This window comes from Schistocerca gregaria, chromosome 2 (assembly GCF_023897955.1).
Source record: "Schistocerca gregaria isolate iqSchGreg1 chromosome 2, iqSchGreg1.2, whole genome shotgun sequence".
NCBI lineage: Eukaryota > Metazoa > Arthropoda > Insecta > Orthoptera > Acrididae > Schistocerca > Schistocerca gregaria.
In genome coordinates, this window is record NC_064921.1 from 7227665 (window position 1) to 7253393 (window position 25729).

Here is a 25729-nt window from a genome sequence, read left to right on the forward strand (position 1 = left end):
ATAACAATATCTTTAGAAAAATTATATAATAGACCAACATTCATTATTACAATAATAATAATAATTTATTTATTTTTAGCACTACTAGCAGTTGTTAAAATCACCAATATTAATCAGGGACCTATTCGTAAAATAAGATAATTACTAATGAATAAACCCTTACGATTAAGACATCCTTTAATTAAAATTATTAATAACTCTTTAATTGACTTACCTGCCCCAACAAATATTTCATTTTGATGAAATTTTGGATCCCTATTAGGGTTATGTTTGGTAATTCAAATCGTAACTGGACTATTTTTAGCTATACATTATACATCAAATATTGAAATAGCATTCAGTAGTGTAGTACACATCTGCCGAGACGTAAATAATGGTGGAATTATCCGAACCTTACACGCAAATGGAGCATCTATATTTTTTATTTGTATTTACTTACATGTAGGATGGGGAATTTACTATGGATCTTATATATATATATACATACCTGAATAATTGGTACAGTGATTTTATTTTTAGTTATAGCAACTGCATTTATAGGATATGTCTTACCCTGAGGCCAAATATCTTTTTGAGGTGCAACAGTAATTACTAATTTATTATCAGCAATCCCATACTTAGGAACAGATTTAGTCTAATGAGTATGAGGAGGATTCGCTGTTGATAATGCAACATTAAATCGATTCTTCACATTCCATTTTGTATTACCATTTATTATTGCTGCTATAGCAGCAATTCATTTATTTTTCTTCACCAAACAGTATCTAATAATCCTCTTGGACTAAATGGAGATATTGAAAAAATTCCATTCCATCCATACTTTACCTTTAAGGATTCTATTACATTTGTAATAATAACATCATTATTAATTATACTATGTTTAATTAATCCTTACCTATTAGGAGATCCAGATAACTTTGTACCTGCCAACCCATTAGTAACACCAGTTCACATTCAACCAGAATGATATTTCCTATTTGCATATGCAATTCTACGATCTATCCCTAATAAGTTAGGAGGTGTTATTGCATTATTTTTATCAATTAGAATCTTAATAATTTTACCATTTTATAATAAAACACCATTCCGAGGCATTCAATTTTACCCTATTAATCAAATTTTATTCTGAATTATAGTAGTTGTTGTATGCTTACTAACGTGAATTGGTAAACGACCTGTTGAAGAACCTTATATTATAACAGGTCAAATCTTAACAATTATTTACTTCACATATTTCTTAATTAATGTCCATGTCACAAACGCATGAGATAAATTAATTAAGGAATAAAGTTAATTAGCTTAGGAAAAGCATATGTTTTGAAAACATAAAATTAGAAGTTTAACTCTTCTATTAACTTTTCTCAAAAAATTTCACTAAACAAATGAGATAAATAAAATCTTTAAACCAACAAAGAAAATAAAAAAATTCAAAGATAAAGGTAAAAAACTTTTTCAAGCTAAGTACATTAATTTATCATAACGGAACCGTGGTAATGTTCCACGAACCCAAATAAAACCAAAAGATATAATAGCAAGCTTAATAAAAAATATAAAAGAATAAAAATCACCGCCCAAAAAAATTAAAGCCAATAACATTCTTATGAAGACAATTCTAGTATATTCAGCTAAAAAAATTAAAGTAAAACCACCCGCACCATACTCAATATTAAATCCTGAAACTAACTCAGATTCCCCTTCAGCAAAATCAAAAGGAGTACGATTAGTTTCAGCTAAGCAAGAAGCAAAACAAGCTAAAGCTAAAGGAAAAGAAATAATAATAAATCAACAATAAAGCTGATAGTTTATAAAATCAAACATATTAAAACTACCAATTAAAATAATTAAAGACAATAAAATTAAAGCTAAACTAACTTCATAAGAAATTGTTTGAGCAACAGAACGAAGAGAACCTAATAATGAATAATTTGAATTAGAAGATCAACCAGCAATTATAACAGTATAAACACCTAATCTAGTACAACATAAAAAAATAAAAATCCATAAGAAAAAGAACACATATAAGTTAAATAAGGAAAAATTACTCAAACGGCTAAAGAAATCATTAAATTAAAAACAGGGGAAAAATAATAAAGTAGGTAATTAGATATAATAGGAATTGGCTGCTCCTTACAAATTAACTTAATAGCATCTCTAAATGGCTGAGGAATTCCAACAAAACCTACCTTATTTGGACCCTTTCGAATCTGAATATAACCTAAAACCTTACGCTCTAATAAAGTTAAAAAGGCAACACTAATTAAAACACAAATAACCAATAAAAGAAAATTCAAAATAAATATAAATAAATCATAAAGTATCAATACTATTTGTAGAAAAAATCTACATAAATGAATTCTAAATTCAACACATTAATCTGTCAAAATAGTAAATAAATTAATATTAATCAATATAACAAAAAATATTTTAACCATATGGTCCTTTCGTACTAATATGGATTAACAATCTTAGGATAGAAACCGACCTGGCTCACGCCGGTCTGAACTCAGATCATGTAAGAATTTAAAGGTCGAACAGACCTAATCATTGGGCTCCTGCACCCAAAATTTTTCTTAATCCAACATCGAGGTCGCAATCTGCTTTGTCGATATGAGCTCTCAAAAACAATTACGCTGTTATCCCTAAGGTAACTTAATCTTATGATCATAAATTATGGATCAAAATAACAAACATAAATAAATGATATAATAATGAAGAGTTTATCTATTCTTCATGTCACCCCAACAAAACATCATCATTAAATATAGAAAGACAAACAAAAAACTATATAAAAGTAAAATGTCAAGCTCTATAGGGTCTTCTCGTCCTAAAGAAGAATTTAAGCCTTTTGACTCAAAAGTTAAATTCAAAAATTTATTAAGAGACAGTTGATTTCTCGTCAAGCCATTCATTCCAGCCACTAATTAAGAGACTAATGATTATGCTACCTTTGCACGGTCAAAATATCGCGGCTCTTTAAAAATACGCTCAGTGAGCAGGCCAGACCTCAAAATATAAACAAGAGGACATGTTTTTGATAAACAGGCGGAAATCAATTTTGCCTAGTTCCTTATAATAAGTTCACAAGGTAAAAATTTCATACAAATAAATATACTAATTCTATCATTATTACAAAAATTTTAAAATTAAATTAATAATCTTAATAAAAAACCTAAAATATTTATAAAATCAAAATAAAAAATAATGAACTAAAACGTAATCTTAAAGATAGCTGGTTTAAAGCTTACTATTATATTTCTATAAAATAAATTATAGGTTATTAACTTCAAAGCTTATCCCTTAAAGAATAAATAAGTTAATATTTTTACTTAAAAAATTAAATAAAAACAAATAACTTTAAAAAATTTAATTTTTTCTTAAGAAACTAGATATCTTGGGAAACGATTAACATCTCATTTCTATAAATAATTTAATAATAATTATGATACATTAACTATAAATTATTTATAAATCAACCCAAATCGAGACAAGTAAAATAAATACTAAAATTTTGATAAACCCTGATACAAAAGGTACAATAAATAAAATCTACTTAAAAAAATTTAAAATAATATTTCATAAAACACTTACATTACCAATAAACTATAATTTAAAAAATCAATTCTATAAAATATACTAAGACAAAAATACAATAAAATTATTTATATTAAATAATTAAATAAACAAAAAATAAATATAATAAAATAAATAATCAAGATATCCTGATTTGCACAGAAAAATTTTCAGTGTAAATGAAACACTTTACTAATAAGTTATATCTTGAAACTCTTCCTAGATACACTTTCCAGTACATCTACTATGTTACGACTTATCTCATCTAAATTGAAGCTACTTTAAAATAAAATAGAATTATCAATAACGAGAGCGACGGGCGATGTGTACACATCTCAGAGCCAATATCAGTTAAATTAAATAAATTAAATTACTATCAAATCCACCTTCATTAACAGTATTTCACTATCAAATCCGTTATAAACAAAAATCTATTGTAACCCACCTCCTCTTAACTATAAGCTGCACCTTGACCTGAAATATTTTATAATTATAAATCTTGAGAATTATAACTCTAAAAAGATTCTCTGATAACGGAGATATACAAACAAATAAATTAAGTAGAGTAAATCGTGTATTATCAATCATGGGGTAGGTTCCTCTGAATGGAATGAGATACCGCCAAATTCTTTGGGTTTAAAGACCTTAACTAATAGTACCCTGGTAAATATAATTAACATTTAAAATAATAGGGTATCTAATCCTAGTTTATTATTTAAATTTCACAGATTCATAAAAAGGGCCACAAATAAATTTTAACATTTCACCCTACAAATTTATATTTCAATCCTAATAATATAAACAACTGTTTTAACCAATAATATTCACTTGTATCAATCGTATAACCGCGGCTGCTGGCACGAATTATGCCGATACTAAATCAATTGCTAAATCCAAAATCACTTGATAATTAAATCAAATTACTGCAAAAAGAACATTTAGTCTAACAAAACTTACATATAATACAAAGAAAAAGTGAATAAACAAGCAAGAATAAAACTTTTAAAAATAAAAAATAAGAAAATTTTAAATCTATTAATTCAGGAAAAAATAAAAGATTCAAATATTTAAAGAAAAAAAAAGAAAAAACCACAAACATTAACAAAAAAAAAGAAACGCCCCTATGTATGACCACAACAACTTCTCTATTATATATAATTAAAGATTAATATGGAACATGTATAGCAATAAATGTATTATATTCTTTCTTATTTAATCTTTCTTTTCACTAATAAATAAAGAAAGATTAAATAATATAATAAATATATTTTATACAATTATGTAATTTAATATAATATGTTATTAATATGAATTCTTTTTTTTATATTAAGTTAACTTTCATATATATTAGTTAAATAATCTAATTATAGATAATTTACATAATTATATTATTATAATTAATATAATTATTTATATTAATTATAATATTTTATATTTAAATTAATAATTTTATTTATTATATCCAATTATAATAATATTAAATATTAAATTACATATTATTTTATATATTATATTATAATAACCTATTTTAAGCTAAAAACATAAGTAGCTATAATCCTAGGTAAATAATTGCATTAAAATAATCAATTGATAATGGTAAGATGAACTTATAATACTTTAATTTCAATTAAATGTAATAAATTAATATAAATTATTTATTATATATATATATAAAAAAAATAAAATGAGCAGGATAAATTAATCCTAATGAAACAAAATAATACATAAAAGAATTTCAAAAAAAACTTTCGATTTATATATTAAATAAATGAAGTGCCTGAATAAAGGGTTACCTTGATAGGGTAAATAAAGTAAATAAAATTACCTTCATTAAAATTACATAAGATAGAATTAAACTACCTCCTTTAGTATCAAAGACTAACGTGCATCATACACCTTAATGTAAAAAGGTAAGCTAAACAAGCTAATGGGTTCATACCCCATTTATAGAGGTATCAATCCTCTCCTTTTTAATGACCAACAACTCTACAAAACTTCTCTTCCTATCAACATTAATGATAGGAACGATCCTGTCCATTTCATCAAATTCCTGATTTGGGGTTTGAATAGGACTTGAGATCAACTTACTTTCATTTATTCCGCTCCTAACAAGAAATAAAAATATAATAATAAATGAATCATCAATTAAATATTTTATTGTCCAAGCAATAGCATCGACAATATTATTATTTTCAATTTTGCTGATTCAAATAAAATATCCCATGGGATGGGAAACAGAATTTATCCCATCAATAATAATTAGATCTAGACTATTATTAAAGTTTGGAGCTGCACCTTTCCATTTCGGATTTCCAGAAGTTATAGGAGCATCAAGATGAAATAATTGTTTAACATTAATAACATGACAAAAAATCGCCCCAATAATGGTCTTATCTTATTGTATTCAATTAAGAACTTTTATTTGAACAATTATTATCTTAAGAATTATTATTGGGGCAATAGGAGGTTTAAATCAAACATCCTTACGACAACTTTTAGCATATTCATCAATCAGACATCTAGGTTGAATAATTAGATCATTAACAGTCAGAGAAAACATCTGAGAACTATACTTCATTATTTACTCACTATTAAGATTAATTATAGTTTTATTATTTAAGCAAATAAATTTATTTTTCATAAATCAAATTTATTCAGCCAGAAATATAAAAACCGAAATTAAATGCATAATATTCTTATCTTTATTATCTTTAGGTGGACTACCACCATTCCTTGGATTCTTACCAAAATGAATTGTAATACAATCATTAATAGAAAACAATATAACAACTATTATAACTATTATAGTTGTATTAACTACAATTACACTCTACTACTATATACGTATTAGATTCTCAGCTCTAATTATATCATACACAGAAAATTCGTGATCTATAAAGATAAAGTCCCAAAAATCAAGAATCATTCTTCCTATAACAGTAATAATTTCAACAATAGGATTGATTTCAACATCAACCTTAATTTCATTATACTAAGGACTTAAGTTAATCAAACTAATAACCTTCAAAGTTATAATTAAAAGAATAATCTTTTAGGCCTTAGTAAAATTTTACACCTCTAGAATTGCAGTCTAGAATCATAATTGAATATAAGACCTAAATATGATAAGAGAGAAAACATCTCATAAGTAGATTTACAGTCTACCACCTAAAATTCAGCCATCTTACCGCAAAAATGATTATTCTCAACAAACCATAAGGACATTGGTACTTTATACTTCATATTTGGAGCATGAGCAGGAATAGTAGAAACATCAATAAGAATACTTATTCGTGCTGAACTTGGCCAACCCGGATCTCTAATTGGGGATGACCAGATTTATAATGTTATTATTACAGCTCACGCATTTGTAATAATTTTCTTTATAGTAATACCTATTATAATTGGTGGATTTGGTAATTGACTTGTTCCACTAATAATTGGTGCACCAGATATAGCATTTCCACGAATAAATAATATAAGTTTTTGATTACTACCACCTTCACTAACCCTTCTTCTTACATCTTCTATAGTAGATAATGGTGCTGGTACAGGATGAACAGTTTACCCTCCTCTAGCAGGAGCTATTGCACACGGGGGTGCATCTGTAGATCTAGCTATTTTTTCACTGCACTTAGCAGGTGTATCATCTATTCTTGGTGCAGTGAATTTCATTACAACAGCAATTAATATACGATCAGAAAGTATAACTTTAGATCAAACACCTTTATTTGTATGATCTGTAGCTATTACATCATTACTTCTCCTTCTTTCCCTTCCAGTTTTAGCAGGAGCTATTACTATATTATTAACAGATCGAAATTTAAATACATCATTCTTTGACCCTGCAGGAGGGGGTGACCCAATTCTATATCAACATCTATTTTGATTCTTTGGACACCCAGAAGTTTATATTTTAATTCTACCGGGGTTCGGAATTATTTCACATATTGTATGTCAAGAAAGAGGAAAAATTGAATCATTTGGAACATTAGGTATAATTTATGCTATACTATCAATTGGACTAATAGGATTTATTGTATGAGCACATCATATATTTACAGTAGGAATGGATGTTGACACACGAGCATATTTTACATCAGCAACAATAATTATTGCTGTACCTACAGGAATTAAGGTATTTAGATGATTAGCTACATTATATGGAACTAAATTCAAGTTCAATCCACCATTATTATGAGCTCTAGGATTTATTTTCCTATTTACAATTGGCGGATTAACAGGATTAGTATTAGCAAATTCATCACTTGGTATTGTATTACATGATACATATTATGTATTATCTATAGGAGCAGTATTTGCAATTATAGGAGGTGTCATTCAATGATATCCACTATTTACAGGATTAACTATAAATAATACATGATTAAAAATCCAATTTACAATTATATTCATTGGAGTAAATTTAACATTCTTTCCTCAACACTTCCTAGGATTAGCAGGAATACTCGACGATACTCTGACTACCCAGACGCATATACATCATGAAACGTAGTATCAAGAATTGGGTCTACAATTTCTATTGTAGGAATCATTATATTCTTTGTAATTATATGAGAAAGAATGATTACAAACCGAGCAATTATATTTAGAGCTAACATAAGAAGATCAACAGAATGACTACAAAATAACCCTCCTGCAGAACATAGTTACTCAGAATTACCATTAATCTCTAGATTCTAATATGGCAGATTAGTGCAGTAGATTTAAGCTCTACAAATAAAGGTTTGACCTTTTATTAGAAAATATTTATTAATGGCAACATGATCAAATTTATCTCTTCAAGATGGAGCTTCACCATTAATGGAGCAATTATCATTCTTTCATGATCATACTATGGTCGTATTATTATTAATTACAGTAATTGTAGGTTATGCCCTAAGTTATATATTATTTATTGCCTATACTAACCGTAATATACTTCATGGACATTTAATTGAAACAATCTGAACAGCTTTACCAGCAATTACATTAATTTTTATTGCCCTTCCATCATTACGACTATTATATTTACTTGATGATTCAGTAGATGCAATAATTACAATTAAAACCATTGGACGACAATGATACTGAAGATATGAATATTCAGACTTCATAGACGTAGAATTTGACACTTATATAACACCAGAACAAGACCTAGAAAATGATGGATTCCGACTACTAGATGTAGATAACCGAACAATCCTACCAATAAATACAGAAGTACGAGTATTAACAAGAGCATCAGATGTTCTACACTCATGAGCAGTTCCTGCATTAGGGGTTAAAATTGATGCAACGCCAGGTCGGTTAAATCAAGGAACATTCACAATAAATCGACCTGGATTATTCTTTGGACAATGCTCAGAAATCTGTGGAGCAAACCACAGATTTATACCAATTGTAATTGAAAGAACTTCAGTAAATTTATTTATTAAGTGATTATCTAAGATAATTTAAGGAGTTAGTTAAAATAAATAACATTAGAGTGTCAATCTAAAGTAACTAAAAAAAATTAGTACACCTTGAAATTCATCAGATGACTGAAAGTAAGTAATGGTCTCTTAAACCAAATAATAGTAAATTAACGACTACTTCTGATGGGGAAATTATATCCAAATCCCTCAAATATCCCCTCTTATATGATTCTCACTATTCATTATATTTTCAGCTACATTAATCTTGTTTAATCAAATAAACTTCTTCTCATTTAAACCTAACCTTATTAAAAGAGCAGAAAAAGGAACAATTGAAATAAAAAACTTAAATTGAAAATGATAACAAATCTATTCTCAACATTTGACCCATCAACTAACATCTTTAATTTATCATTAAATTGAACTAGAACATTTCTAGGACTATTATTAATCCCATCACTATTTTGACTTACACCATCACAAATTAACATTATCTGAAATAAACTAAATTTAACCTTACATAATGAATTTAAAACACTTCTTGGACCAAAATCATTTAATAGAACAACATTCATTTTCATCTCAATTTTTATTATAATATTATTTAACAATTTCATAGGATTATTCCCTTATATTTTTACTAGAACAAGACATTTAGCATTAACATTTGCAATTGCCCTACCTATATGGCTAAGATTTATATTATTTGGATGAATTAACCATACTAATCATATATTTATTATATTAATTAATCTTTCTTTATTTATTAGTGAAAAGAAAGATTAAATAAGAAAGAATATAATACATTTATTGCTATACATGTTCCATATTAATCTTTAATTATATATAATAGAGAAGTTGTTGTGGTCATACATAGGGGCGTTTCTTTTTTTTTGTTAATGTTTGTGGTTTTTTTCTTTTTTTTTCTTTAAATATTTGTATCTTTTATTTTTCCCTGAATTAATAGATTTAAAATTTTCTTATTTTTTATTTTTAAAAGTTTCATTCTTGCTTGTTTATTCACTTTTTCTTTGTATTATATGTAAGTTTTGTTAGACTAAATGTTCTTTTTGCAGTAATTTGATTTAATTATCAAGTGATTTTGGATTTAGCAATTGATTTAGTATCGGCATAATTCGTGCCAGCAGCCGCGGTTATACGATTGATACAAGTGAATATTATTGGTTAAAACAGTTGTTTATATAATTAGGGTTGAAATATAAATTTGTAAGGTGAAATGTTAAAATTTATTTGTGGCCCTTTTTATGAATCTGTGAAATTTAAATAATAAACTAGGATTAGATACCCTATTATTTTAAATGTTAATTATATTTACCAGGGTACTATTAGTTAAGGTCTTTAAACCCAAAGAATTTGGCGGTATCTCATTCCATTCAGAGGAACCTACCCCATGATTGATAATACACGATTTACTCTACTTAATTTATTTGTTTGTATATCTCCGTTATCAGAGAATCTTTTTAGAGTTATAATTCTCAAGATTTATAATTATAAAATATTTCAGGTCAAGGTGCAGCTTATAGTTAAGAGGAGGTGGGTTACAATAGATTTTTGTTTATAACGGATTTGATAGTGAAATACTGTTAATGAAGGTGGATTTGATAGTAATTTAATTTATTTAATTTAACTGATATTGGCTCTGAGATGTGTACACATCGCCCGTCGCTCTCATTATTGATTATTCTATTTTATTTTAATGTAGCTTCAATTTAGATGAGATAAGTCGTAACATAGTAGATGTACTGGAAAGTGTATCTAGGAAGAGTTTCAAGATATAACTTATTAGTAAAGTGTTTCATTTACACTGAAAATTTTTCTGTGCAAATCAGGATATCTTGATTATTTGTTTTATTATATTTATTTTTTGTTTATTTAATTATTTAATATAAATAATTTTATTGTATTTTTGTCTTAGTATATTTTATAGAATTGATTTTTTAAATTATAGTTTATTGGTAATGTAAGTGTTTTATGAAATATTATTTTAAATTTTTTTAAGTTGATTTTATTTATTGTACCTTTTGTATCAGGGTTTATCAAAATTTTAGTATTTATTTTTCTTGTCTCGATTTGGGTTGATTTATAAATAATTTATAGTTAATGTATCATAATTATTATTAAATTATTTATAGAAATGAGATGTTAATCGTTTCCCAAGATATCTAGTTTCTTAAGAAAAAATTTAATTTTTTAAAGTTATTTGTTTTTATTTAATTTTTTAAGTAAAAATATTAACTTATTTATTCTTTAAGGGATAAGCTTTGAAGTTAATAACCTATAATTTATTTTATAGAAATATAATAGTAAGCTTTAAACCAGCTATCTTTAAGATTACGTTTTAGTTCATTATTTTTTATTTTGATTTTATAAATATTTTAGGTTTTTTATTAAGATTATTAATTTAATTTTAAAATTTTTGTAATAATGATAGAATTAGTATATTTATTTGTATGAAATTTTTACCTTGTGAACTTATTATAAGGAACTAGGCAAAATTGATTTCCGCCTGTTTATCAAAAACATGTCCTCTTGTTTATATTTTGAGGTCTGGCCTGCTCACTGAGCGTATTTTTAAAGAGCCGCGGTATTTTGACTGTGCAAAGGTAGCATAATCATTAGTCTCTTAATTAGTGGCTGGAATGAATGGCTTGACGAGAAATCAACTGTCTCTTAATAAATTTTTGAATTTAACTTTTGAGTCAAAAGGCTTAAATTCTTCTTTAGGACGAGAAGACCCTATAGAGCTTGACATTTTACTTTTATATAGTTTTTTGTTTGTCTTTCTATATTTAATGATGATGTTTTGTTGGGGTGACATGAAGAATAGATAAACTCTTCATTATTATATCATTTATTTATGTTTGTTATTTTGATCCATAATTTATGGTCATAAGATTAAGTTACCTTAGGGATAACAGCGTAATTGTTTTTGAGAGCTCATATCGACAAAGCAGATTGCGACCTCGATGTTGGATTAAGAAAAATTTTGGGTGCAGGAGCCCAATGATTAGGTCTGTTCGACCTTTAAATTCTTACATGATCTGAGTTCAGACCGGCGTGAGCCAGGTCGGTTTCTATCCTAAGATTGTTAATCCATATTAGTACGAAAGGACCATATGGTTAAAATATTTTTTGTTATATTGATTAATATTAATTTATTTACTATTTGACAGATTAATGTGTTGAATTTAGAATTCATTTATGTAGATTTTTTCTACAAATAGTATTGATACTTTATGATTTATTTATATTTATTTTGAATTTTCTTTTACTGGTTATTTGTGTTTTAATTACTGTTGCCTTTTTAACTTTATTAGAGCGTAAGGTTTTAGGTTATATTCAGATTCGAAAGGGTCCAAATAAGGTAGGTTTTGTTGGAATTCCTCAGACATTTAGAGATGCTATTAAGTTAATTTGTAAGGAGCAGCCAATTCCTATTATATCTTATTACCTACTTTATTATTTTTCCCCTGTTTTTAATTTAATGATTTCTTTAGCCGTTTGAGTAATTTTTCCTTATTTAACTTATGTGTGTTCTTTTTCTTATGGATTTTTATTTTTTTTAAGGGTGTACTAGATTAGGTGTTTATACTGTTATAATTGCTGGTTGATCTTCTAATTCAAATTATTCATTATTAGGTTCTCTTCGTTCTGTTGCTCAAACAATTTCTTATGAAGTTAGTTTAGCTTTAATTTTATTGTCTTTAATTATTTTAATTGGTAGTTTTAATATGTTTGATTTTATAAACTATCAGCTTTATTGTTGATTTATTATTATTTCTTTTCCTTTAGCTTTAGCTTGTTTTGCTTCTTGCTTAGCTGAAACTAATCGTACTCCTTTTGATTTTGCTGAAGGGGAATCTGAGTTAGTTTCAGGATTTAATATTGAGTATGGTGTGGGTGGTTTTACTTTAATTTTTTTAGCTGAATATACTAGAATTGTCTTCATAAGAATGTTATTGGCTTTAATTTTTTTGGGCGGTGATTTTTATTCTTTTATATTTTTTATTAAGCTTGCTATTATATCTTTTGGTTTTATTTGGGTTCGTGGAACATTACCACGGTTCCGTTATGATAAATTAATGTACTTAGCTTGAAAAAGTTTTTTACCTTTATCTTTGAATTTTTTTATTTTCTTTGTTGGTTTAAAGATTTTATTTATCTCATTTGTTTAGTGAAATTTTTTGAGAAAAGTTAATAGAAGAGTTAAACTTCTAATTTTATGTTTTCAAAACATATGCTTTTCCTAAGCTAATTAACTTTATTCCTTAATTAATTAATCTCATGCGTTTGCGACATGGACATTAATTAAGAAATATGTGAAGTAAATAATTGTTAAGATTTGACCTGTTATAATATAAGGTTCTTCAACAGGTCGTTTACCAATTCACGTTAGTAAGCATACAACAACTACTATAATTCAGAATAAAATTTGATTAATAGGGTAAAATTGAATGCCTCGGAATGGTGTTTTATTATAAAATGGTAAAATTATTAAGATTCTAATTGATAAAAATAATGCAATAACACCTCCTAACTTATTAGGGATAGATCGTAGAATTGCATATGCAAATAGGAAATATCATTCTGGTTGAATGTGAACTGGTGTTACTAATGGGTTGGCAGGTACAAAGTTATCTGGATCTCCTAATAGGTAAGGATTAATTAAACATAGTATAATTAATAATGATGTTATTATTACAAATGTAACAGAATCCTTAAAGGTAAAGTATGGATGGAATGGAATTTTTTCAATATCTCCATTTAGTCCAAGAGGATTATTAGATCCTGTTTGGTGAAGAAAAAATAAATGAATTGCTGCTATAGCAGCAATAATAAATGGTAATACAATATGGAATGTGAAGAATCGATTTAATGTTGCATTATCAACAGCGAATCCTCCTCATACTCATTGGACTAAATCTGTTCCTAAGTATGGGATTGCTGATAATAAATTAGTAATTACTGTTGCACCTCAAAAAGATATTTGGCCTCAGGGTAAGACATATCCTATAAATGCAGTTGCTATAACTAAAAATAAAATCACTGTACCAATTATTCAGGTATGTATATATATATAAGATCCATAGTAAATTCCCCGTCCTACATGTAAGTAAATACAAATAAAAAATATAGATGCTCCATTTGCGTGTAAGGTTCGGATAATTCAACCATTATTTACGTCTCGGCAGATGTGTACTACACTACTGAATGCTATTTCAATATTTGATGTATAATGTATAGCTAAAAATAGTCCAGTTACGATTTGAATTACCAAACATAACCCTAATAGGGATCCAAAATTTCATCAAAATCAAATATTTGTTGGGGCAGGTAAGTCAATTAAAGAGTTATTAATAATTTTAATTAAAGGATGTCTTAATCGTAAGGGTTTATTCATTAGTAATTATCTTATTTTACGAATAGGTCCCTGATTAATATTGGTGATTTTAACAACTGCTAGTAGTGCTAAAAATAAATAAATTATTATTATTATTGTAATAATGAATGTTGGTCTATTATATAATTTTTCTAAAGACATTGTTATTTCTTGATAATTGATTGAATTATCAATATTTATAGTTTCGGTGTTTTTGAAAATGTCTATAAATATAGATATATCTAGAATAATTAATATTAATATGATAAATACTCACATTATTAATGTAATAATTATAGTGATTGATTTAGGCTGAAATATTTCGTTTGATGCAATTCTTGTAATGTAAATAAATAATACTAGTATACCACCAAGAAATGTTAAAAATAAAATATATGATAATCAATATCTTTCTATTATTGTTCCTGTTATTAATCCAACTAGGAAGGTTTGAAGGATAATAAAAAGCATTATTGATATTGGGTGTCTTAATTTAATAAAATTAATATTTATTACATTTGATAATGATATAATTATTATTTTGATCATTTCAGGGGTTAGTTTATTTAAAATACCGGTTTTGGGGACCGATGATGGAAGCTTTTCCACCTCTGAAGTTTTAAAAGTGGGGGCTGGACTTATTTCCGGTTTACAAGACCGGCGTTTTTTTTAAACTATTAAAACTAATGTTTATATTCTCTATTTTTACTTCTTTATTGATTTATTTTGCTGGTGTTTATGTTTTTTCTTCTAAACATAAACATTTATTAATGGTTCTTTTGAGATTAGAATATATTGTTCTTTCTTTATTTATGTTAGTTATTGTTTTCTTATTGAGTTTGATTATGATTATTTTTTCCTGTTATTTTTTTAGTTTTTTCTGTTTGTGAGGGTGCTTTAGGTCTTTCTATTTTAGTGTCAATAATTCGTTCTCATGGTAATGATTTTTTTAATTCTTTTGGTTTATCTTTATGTTAAAGTATTTATTTATAACTATTTTTTTGATCCCTCTTTGTTTATTAAATAATTGTTGATGGTTGGTTCATTCTTTAATGTTTCTGTCGGGTTTTGTTTTTATAATTTGTGTTTATTCATATGCTGATTTGAATATAATTAGATATTATTTTGGTATTGATTATTTTTCTTTTAGTTTAATTTTACTTAGTTTTTGGATTTGTTCTTTAATAATCACTGCTAGAGGTTCAGTTTATTTAAGTTCATATCATTCTATTTTTTTTGTTTTTATGGTTTTGATTATAATAATTATGCTTTATTGTTCATTTGCTAGATTAAGTCTTCTTTCTTTTTATATTTTTTTTGAGGCTAGATTAGTTCCTACTTTACTTTTAATTTTGGGTTGGGGTTATCAACCTGAGCGTTTGCAGGCTGGTGTTTATTTAATTTTTTATACTTTGGTTGCTAGATTACCTTTATTATTAGTTTTATTTAAGGTTTATGATTTTTCTAATACTTTATATTTTCCTTTATTGGTTGATTTTGGTTCTTATTATTTTATGTTTTATGTATTTATAATTTTGGCTTTTTTAGTTAAGATACCTATGTTTTTCGTTCATTTATGACTTCCTAAGGCTCATGTAGAGGCCCCTATTTCAGGTAGAATAATTCTTTTGATTGTCTTTAGGTTTATCTGGGGGTGTTATTGTAAGATTTATTTGTTTTCGTCAGGTTGATTTAAAGTCTTTAATTGCATATTCTTCTGTTGCTCATATAAGAATGGTTATTGGTGGATTGATGACTATGAATTGATGAGGTTGTGTAGGTTCTCTTTCTCTAATGGTTGGTCATGGTTTATGTTCTTCTGGTTTATTTTGTTTATCTAATATTATTTATGAACGTTTAGGTAGACGAAGATTATTAATTAACAAGGGTATAATTAATTTGATGCCAAGAATGGCTTTATGATGATTTCTTTTAAGATCATCAAATATAGCTGCTCCTCCTTCTTTAAATTTGGTAGGTGAAATTAGATTATTAAATAGAATTATATCTTGATCTTCTTTTAGATTCTTTGCTTTGATTTTTTTATCTTTTTTTTAGAGCTGTTTATACTTTGTATATATATTCTTATTCTCAGCATGGGAATTATTATTCTGGTGTTTATACTTGTTCTCTTGGTTATTTTCGTGAATATCATCTTTTACTTTTACATTGATTGCCTTTAAATATTCTCTGTTTACAGGGTGAATATTTCTTTGTTTAGTTTGCTTAAGTATTTTAATTAAAAATATTGTTTTGTGCAATCAATGATATGAAGTTTTTCATCTTAGGCCGTATATTTATTTTCTATTTGTTCTTTGAGTTTTTTTCTTTGTTTATTTCGAGAACTATAATTTTTATTTTAGGTATTTATTATTTAATAATTGATTATAGAGTTTTTGTTGAGTGAGAGCTTTTCAATTTAAATGATTCTATAGTTGTTATAGCTTTAATTTTGGATTGAATATCTCTTATTTTTATATCTTTTGTTATATATATTTCTTCTTTGGTTATTTATTATAGATTTATTATAGATTGGGCGCTAATTTTGAGTTTGATTTAAAGAAGATTATTGCTCTTTCTACTTTAAGACAACTTGGTTTAATAATAAGAATTTTGGCTATAGGTTATCCAAAGCTTGCATTTTTTCATTTATTGGCTCATGCTTTATTTAAGGCATTATTATTTATATATGCAGGTTCAATAATTCATAATTTGAAGGATTCTCAGGATATTCGTTTTATAGGATCAATTGTTAATTTCATACCTTTAACTTCAGTTTGTTTTAATGTTTCTAGTTTATCTTTGTGTGGAATACCTTTTTTAGCGGGATTTTATTCAAAGGATTTAATTCTTGAGATGGTTTGTTTAAGATGAATTAATTGTTTAATTTTTTTCTTTATTTTTTTTCTACTGGTTTAACTGCTTCTTATTCTTTTCGTTTGTTTTATTATTCAATATCTGGTGATAATAATTTTTATTCTAGATTTTCTTTTGATGATAAGGGTTATTATATTTCATTTGGAATAATTGGTCTATTGTTTGTTGCTGTTTTTGGTGGTAGTCTTTTATCTTGATTAATTTTTCCTATTCCTCATGTGATTGCTTTACCTTATTATTTAAAGTTTTTAACTATTACAGTTGTTATTTTAGGTGCTTATTTAGGTTATCTTATTTCTAATTTTGATTTTTCTCATAATTTATTTTCTTTAAGTATACTTTCTTTTGTTAGATTTGCTGGTTCTATATGATTTATACCTTTTCTTTCAACTAAGTTTATTAGATATATTCCTTTAAAAATAGGTTATTATTCATCTAAGTCATTTGATTATGGTTGAGGTGAATTACTTGGTGGTCAAGGTTTATATAGATTATTTATTTATTTAATTGGTTATATTCAAGGTTGATATGATTCTAATTTCAAATTTTATCTTTTAACTTTTATTTTTTGAATATTTATTTTGGTAATATTGTTTTTCGTTTACTTAAATAGCTTATAATTAGAGCGTGACACTGAAGATGTTAAGGAAGTATTTTTACTTTTAAGTATTTATAAATATAGATATATTATTTTTACAGTGAAAATGTAATGTTTTATTTAAACTCTATAAATTTTAGAAATGTTAACGGAGTTTAACCGCTAATATAAAAAGTTAGCAGCTTTCATATTGGCTTTACATTTCCTTAATTGGAACTATTATAGTTCAATTATATTATTAACAGTAATACGCCTCTTTTTGGCTTCAATTAATAAGAATAAGGGTAGTACATACCAATCTTCCAGGTCGAAACTGACTGCAATATTTCGCTTCTTATTCTATTTAAGGTTGATTGATAATATCAATACTTTTTGAATGCAACACAAATGTTATATTAAACTACAACCCTCTATTCTGCTCATTGTAATGCTCCTTGGTTTCATTCATGGTATAGTCCTCCTAATAGAACTTTGCAATTTCTACATCAAAAATTAAAAAGATTACTGCAATTAGGAAGAATCGTATTGAGAATGGTATTCGTGCTGATCTTTTTGGATCAAACCCACATTCAAATGGTGATCTTTATTCTCGATCATTAATTAATTTTTTTGATAGTGTTGTTGCCAGGATTATAACAATTATTGGAATAATAAATCTAATGAAAACTCTTGTTGATAGAATTAGAATTGCTTTTCTTGATTTATATCAAGCTTTCTGATTGGAAGTCAAATGTACTATTTATACTAGAAAAACAATTATCTACCTCATCAATAAATAGAGATATATAAGAATAATCATACTACGTCTACAAAGTGTCAGTATCAAGCTGCTGCTTCAAATCCAAAGTGATGTCTTGGTGAAAATTGATTTATTGAGTGTCGAAGTAGACATGTTGATAAAAAGATTGTTCCAATAATTACGTGTAAACCATGGAATCCTGTTGCAACAAAGAATGTTGATCCATAAACTGCATCTGCAATGGTAAAAGGTGCTTCTCAATATTCATATGCTTGAAGTATTGTAAAGTATAGTCCTAATAACACTGTGAAGAATAATCCTTGTAGTGCTTGAGTATGATTAGATTCCATTAAACTATGATGTGCTCATGTTACTGTTACTCCTGATGCTAAAAGAATAGCTGTATTAAGTAATGGAATTTGTATAGGGTTAAAGGGTTGAATTCCAATTGGAGGTCATAGTATTCCTAGTTCAATTGTTGGTGCTAATCTTCTTCTAAAGAATGCTCAAAAAAAAGAAACGAAAAATAATACCTCTGATGCAATAAATAAAATTATTCCTCATCGTAATCCAATTGATACAAATCCTGTATGTAATCCTTGATATGTTCCTTCTCGTACTACATCTCGTCATCATTGAATTATAGTTAGTAGGGTAATTCCAAATCCAATTATGAATAAGTTAATATTAAATAGGTGGAATCATTTTGCTAGTCCTGATACTAGGACTATTGCTCCAATTGCTCCTGTTAATGGTCAAGGTCTATAGTCTACTAAGTGGAATAAATCTTAGCCATATAGGTAGGGCAATTGCAAATGTTAATGCTAAATGTCTTGTTCTAGTAAAAATATAAGGGAATAATCCTATGAAATTGTTAAATAATATTATAATAAAAATTGAGATGAAAATGAATGTTGTTCCATTAAATGATTTTGGTCCAAGAAGTGTTTTAAATTCATTATGTAAGGTTAAATTTAGTTTATTTCAGATAATGTTAATTCGTGATGGTGTAAGTCAAAATAGTGATGGGATTAATAATAGTCCTAGAAATGTTCTAGTTCAATTTAATGATAAATTAAAGATGTTAGTTGATGGGTCAAATGTTGAGAATAGATTTGTTATCATTTTCAATTTAAGTTTTTTATTTCAATTGTTCCTTTTTCTGCTCTTTTAATAAGGTTAGGTTTAAATGAGAAGAAGTTTATTTGATTAAACAAGATTAATGTAGCTGAAAATATAATGAATAGTGAGAATCATATAAGAGGGGATATTTGAGGGATTTGGATATAATTTCCCCATCAGAAGTAGTCGTTAATTTACTATTATTTGGTTTAAGAGACCATTACTTACTTTCAGTCATCTGATGAATTTCAAGGTGTACTAATTTTTTTTAGTTACTTTAGATTGACACTCTAATGTTATTTATTTTAACTAACTCCTTAAATTATCTTAGATAATCACTTAATAAATAAATTTACTGAAGTTCTTTCAATTACAATTGGTATAAATCTGTGGTTTGCTCCACAGATTTCTGAGCATTGTCCAAAGAATAATCCAGGTCGATTTATTGTGAATGTTCCTTGATTTAACCGACCTGGCGTTGCATCAATTTTAACCCCTAATGCAGGAACTGCTCATGAGTGTAGAACATCTGATGCTCTTGTTAATACTCGTACTTCTGTATTTATTGGTAGGATTGTTCGGTTATCTACATCTAGTAGTCGGAATCCATCATTTTCTAGGTCTTGTTCTGGTGTTATATAAGTGTCAAATTCTACGTCTATGAAGTCTGAATATTCCTATCTTCAATATCATTGTCGTCCAATGGTTTTAATTGTAATTATTGCATCTACTGAATCATCAAGTAAATATAATAGTCGTAATGATGGAAGGGCAATAAAAATTAATGTAATTGCTGGTAAAGCTGTTCAGATTGTTTCAATTAAATGTCCATGAAGTATATTACGGTTAGTATAGGCAATAAATAATATATAACTTAGGGCATAACCTACAATTACTGTAATTAATAATAATACCACCATAGTATGATCATGAAAGAATGATAATTGCTCCATTAATGGTGAAGCTCCATCTTGAAGAGATAAATTTTATCATGTTGCCATTAATAAATATTTTCTAATAAAAGGTCAAACCTTTATTTGTAGAGCTTAAATCTACTGCACTAATCTGCCATATTAGAATCTAGAGATTAATGGTAATTCTGAGTAACTATGTTCTGCAGGAGGGTTATTTTGTAGTCATTCTGTTGATCTTCTTATGTTAGCTCTAAATATAATTGCTCGGTTTGTAATCATTCTTTCTCATATAATTACAATGAATATAATGATTCCTACAATAGAAATTGTAGACCCAATTCTTGATACTACGTTTCATGATGTATATGCGTCTGGGTAGTCAGAGTATCGTCGAGGTATTCCTGCTAATCCTAGGAAGTGTTGAGGAAAGAATGTTAAATTTACTCCAATGAATATAATTGTAAATTGGATTTTTAATCATGTATTATTTATAGTTAATCCTGTAAATAGTGGATATCATTGAATGACACCTCCTATAATTGCAAATACTGCTCCTATAGATAATACATAATGAAAGAGGGCTACTACATAATATGTATCATGTAATACAATATCAAGTGATGAATTTGCTAATACTAATCCTGTTAATCCACCAATTGTAAATAGGAAAATAAATCCTAGAGCTCATAATAATGGTGGATTGAACTTGAATTTAGTTCCATATAATGTAGCTAATCATCTAAATACCTTAATTCCTGTAGGTACAGCAATAATTATTGTTGCTGATGTAAAATATGCTCGTGTGTCAACATCCATTCCTACTGTAAATATATGATGTGCTCATACAATAAATCCTATTAGTCCAATTGATAGTATAGCATAAATTATACCTAATGTTCCAAATGATTCAATTTTTCCTCTTTCTTGACATACAATATGTGAAATAATTCCGAACCCCGGTAGAATTAAAATATAAACTTCTGGGTGTCCAAAGAATCAAAATAGATGTTGATATAGAATTGGGTCACCCCCTCCTGCAGGGTCAAAGAATGATGTATTTAAATTTCGATCTGTTAATAATATAGTAATAGCTCCTGCTAAAACTGGAAGTGAAAGAAGGAGAAGTAACGCTGTAATAGCTACAGATCATACAAATAAAGGTGTTTGATCTAAAGTTATACTTTCTGATCGTATATTAATTGCTGTTGTAATGAAATTCACTGCACCAAGAATAGATGATACACCTGCTAAGTGCAGTGAAAAAATAGCTAGATCTACAGATGCACCCCCGTGTGCAATAGCTCCTGCTAGAGGAGGGTAAACTGTTCATCCTGTACCAGCACCATTATCTACTATAGAAGATGTAAGAAGAAGGGTAAGTGAAGGTGGTAGTAATCAAAAACTTATATTATTTATTCGTGGAAATGCTATATCTGGTGCACCAATTATTAGTGGAACAAGTCAATTACCAAATCCACCAATTATAATAGGTATTACTATAAAGAAAATTATTACGAATGCGTGAGCTGTAATAATAACATTATAAATCTGGTCATCCCCAATTAGAGATCCGGGTTGGCCAAGTTCAGCACGAATAAGTATTCTTATTGATGTTCCTACTATTCCTGCTCATGCTCCAAATATTAAGTATAAAGTACCAATGTCCTTATGGTTTGTTGAGAATAATCATTTTTGCGGTAAGATGGCTGAATTTTAGGTGGTAGACTGTAAATCTACTTATGAGATGTTTTCTCTCTTATCATATTTAGGTCTTATATTCAATTATGATTCTAGACTGCAATTCTAGAGGTGTAAAATTTTACTAAGGCCTAAAAGATTATTCTTTTAATTATAACTTTGAAGGTTATTAGTTTGATTAACTTAAGTCCTTAGTATAATGAAATTAAGGTTGATGTTGAAATCAATCCTATTGTTGAAATTATTACTGTTATAGGAAGAATGATTCTTGATTTTTGGGACTTTATCTTTATAGATCACGAATTTTCTGTGTATGATATAATTAGAGCTGAGAATCTAATACGTATATAGTAGTAGAGTGTAATTGTAGTTAATACAACTATAATAGTTATAATAGTTGTTATATTGTTTTCTATTAATGATTGTATTACAATTCATTTTGGTAAGAATCCAAGGAATGGTGGTAGTCCACCTAAAGATAATAAAGATAAGAATATTATGAATTTAATTTCGGTTTTTATATTTCTGGCTGAATAAATTTGATTTATGAAAAATAAATTTATTTGCTTAAATAATAAAACTATAATTAATCTTAATAGTGAGTAAATAATGAAGTATAGTTCTCAGATGTTTTCTCTGACTGTTAATGATCTAATTATTCAACCTAGATGTCTGATTGATGAATATGCTAAAAGTTGTCGTAAGGATGTTTGATTTAAACCTCCTATTGCCCCAATAATAATTCTTAAGATAATAATTGTTCAAATAAAAGTTCTTAATTGAATACAATAAGATAAGACCATTATTGGGGCGATTTTTTGTCATGTTATTAATGTTAAACAATTATTTCATCTTGATGCTCCTATAACTTCAGGAAATCAGAAATGGAAAGGTGCAGCTCCAATCTTTAATAATAGTCTAGATCTAATTATTATTGATGGGATAATTTCTGTTTCCCATCCCATGGGATATTTTATTTGAATCAGCAAAATTGAAAATAATAATATTGTCGATGCTATTGCTTGGACAATAAAATATTTAATTGATGATTCATTTATTATTATATTTTTATTTCTTGTTAGGAGCAGAATAAATGAAAGTAAGTTGATCTCAAGTCCTATTCAAACCCCAAATCAGGAATTTGATGAAATGGACAGGATCGTTCCTATCATTAATGTTGATAGGAAGAGAAGTTTTGTAGAGTTGTTGGTCATTAAAAAGGAGAGGATTGATACCTCTATAAATGGGGTATGAACCCATTAGCTTGTTTAGCTTACCTTTTTACATTAAGGTGTATGATGCACGTTAGTTTTTGATACTAAAGGAGGTAGTTTAATTCTATCTTATGTAATTTTAATGAAGGTAATTTTATTTACTTTATTTACCCTATCAAGGTAACCCTTTAATCAGGCACTTCATTTATTTAATATATAAATCGAAATTTTTTTTTTTGAAATTCTTTTATGTATTATTTTGTTTAATTAGGATTAATTTATCCTGCTCATTTTATTTTATTTATATATATATATATATATATATAATAAATAATTTATATTAATATATTACATTTAATTGAAATTAAAGTATTATAAGTTCATCTTACCATTATCAATTGATTATTTTAATGCAATTATTTACCTAGGATTATAGCTAGTTATGTTTTTAGCTTAAAATAGGTTATTATAATATAATATATATAATAATATGTAATTTGATATTTAATATTATTATAATTGGATATAATAAATAAAATTATTAATTTAAATATAAAATATTATAATTAATATAATTATTTATATCCAATAGGAATTCAACCCTTTAACCCTATACAAATTCCATTACTTAATACAGCTATTCTTTTAGCATCAGGAGTAACAGTAACATGAGCACATCATAGTTTAATGGAATCTAATCATACTCAAGCACTACAAGGATTATTCTTCACAGTGTTATTAGGACTATACTTTACAATACTTCAAGCATATGAATATTGAGAAGCACCTTTTACCATTGCAGATGCAGTTTATGGATCAACATTCTTTGTTGCAACAGGATTCCATGGTTTACACGTAATTATTGGAACAATCTTTTTATCAACATGTCTACTTCGACACTCAATAAATCAATTTTCACCAAGACATCACTTTGGATTTGAAGCAGCAGCATGATACTGACACTTCGTAGATGTAGTATGATTATTCTTATATATCTCTATTTATTGATGAGGTAGATAATTGTTTTTCTAGTATAAATAGTACATTTGACTTCCAATCAGAAAGCTTGATATAAATCAAGAAAAACAATTCTAATTCTATCAACAAGAGTTTTCATTAGATTTATTATTCCAATAATTGTTATAATCCTGGCAACAACACTATCAAAAAAATTAATTAATGATCGAGAAAAAAGATCACCATTTGAATGTGGGTTTGATCCAAAAAGATCAGCACGAATACCATTCTCAATACGATTCTTCCTAATCGCAGTAATCTTTTTAATTTTTGATGTAGAAATTGCACTAATTCTACCAATTGTAATTATTTTTAAAACTTCAGACATTATAATCTGAACAGTATCAACAATATTTTTTATTCTAGTTCTATTAGGAGGACTATACCATGAATGAAACCAAGGAGCATTACAATGAGCAGAATAAAGGGTTGTAGTTAAATATAACATTTGGGTTGCATTCAAAAAGTATTGATATTATCAATCAACCTTAAATAGAATAAGAAGCGAAATATTGCAGTCAGTTTCGACCTGGAAGATTGGTATGTACTACCCTTATTCTTATTAATTGAAGCCAAAAAGAGGCGTATTACTGTTAATAATATAATTGAACTATAATAGTTCCAATTAAGGAAATGTAAAGCCAATATGAAAGCTGCTAACTTTTTATATTAGCGGTTAAACTCCGTTAACATTTCTAAAATTTATATAGTTTAAATAAAACATTTCATTTTAACTGTAAAAATAATATATCTATATTTATAAATACTTAAAAGTAAAAATACTTCCTTAACATCTTCAGTGTCACGCTCTAATTATAAGCTATTTAAGTAAACGAAAAACAATATTACCAAAATAAATATTCAAAAAATAAAAGTTAAAAGATAAATCTTGAAATTAGAATCATATCAACCTTGAATATAACCAATTAAATAAATAAATAATCTATATAAACCTTGACCACCAAGTAATTCACCTCAACCATAATCAAATGACTTAGATGAATAATAACCTATTTTTAAAGGAATATATCTAATAAACTTAGTTGAAAGAAAAGGTATAAATCATATAGAACCAGCAAATCTAACAAAAGAAAGTATACTTAAAGAAAATAAATTATGAGAAAAATCAAAATTAGAAATAAGATAACCTAAATAAGCAACT

At 26.9% G+C, this 25729-nt stretch overlaps 1 long non-coding RNA gene across 1 annotated transcript in view; it reads left to right on the top strand.

Moving 5' to 3' along the window:
• LOC126336229 (uncharacterized) overlaps positions 1 to 24488 on the top strand; it is a 30934-nt gene extending 6446 nt beyond the window's left edge. The window contains exon 2 of the long non-coding RNA XR_007564927.1: positions 24143 to 24488. This is a non-coding gene — a long non-coding RNA (uncharacterized LOC126336229). The remainder of the gene's footprint in view (positions 1 to 24142) is intronic.
• The last annotated feature ends 1241 nt before the right edge of the window (positions 24489 to 25729 follow it).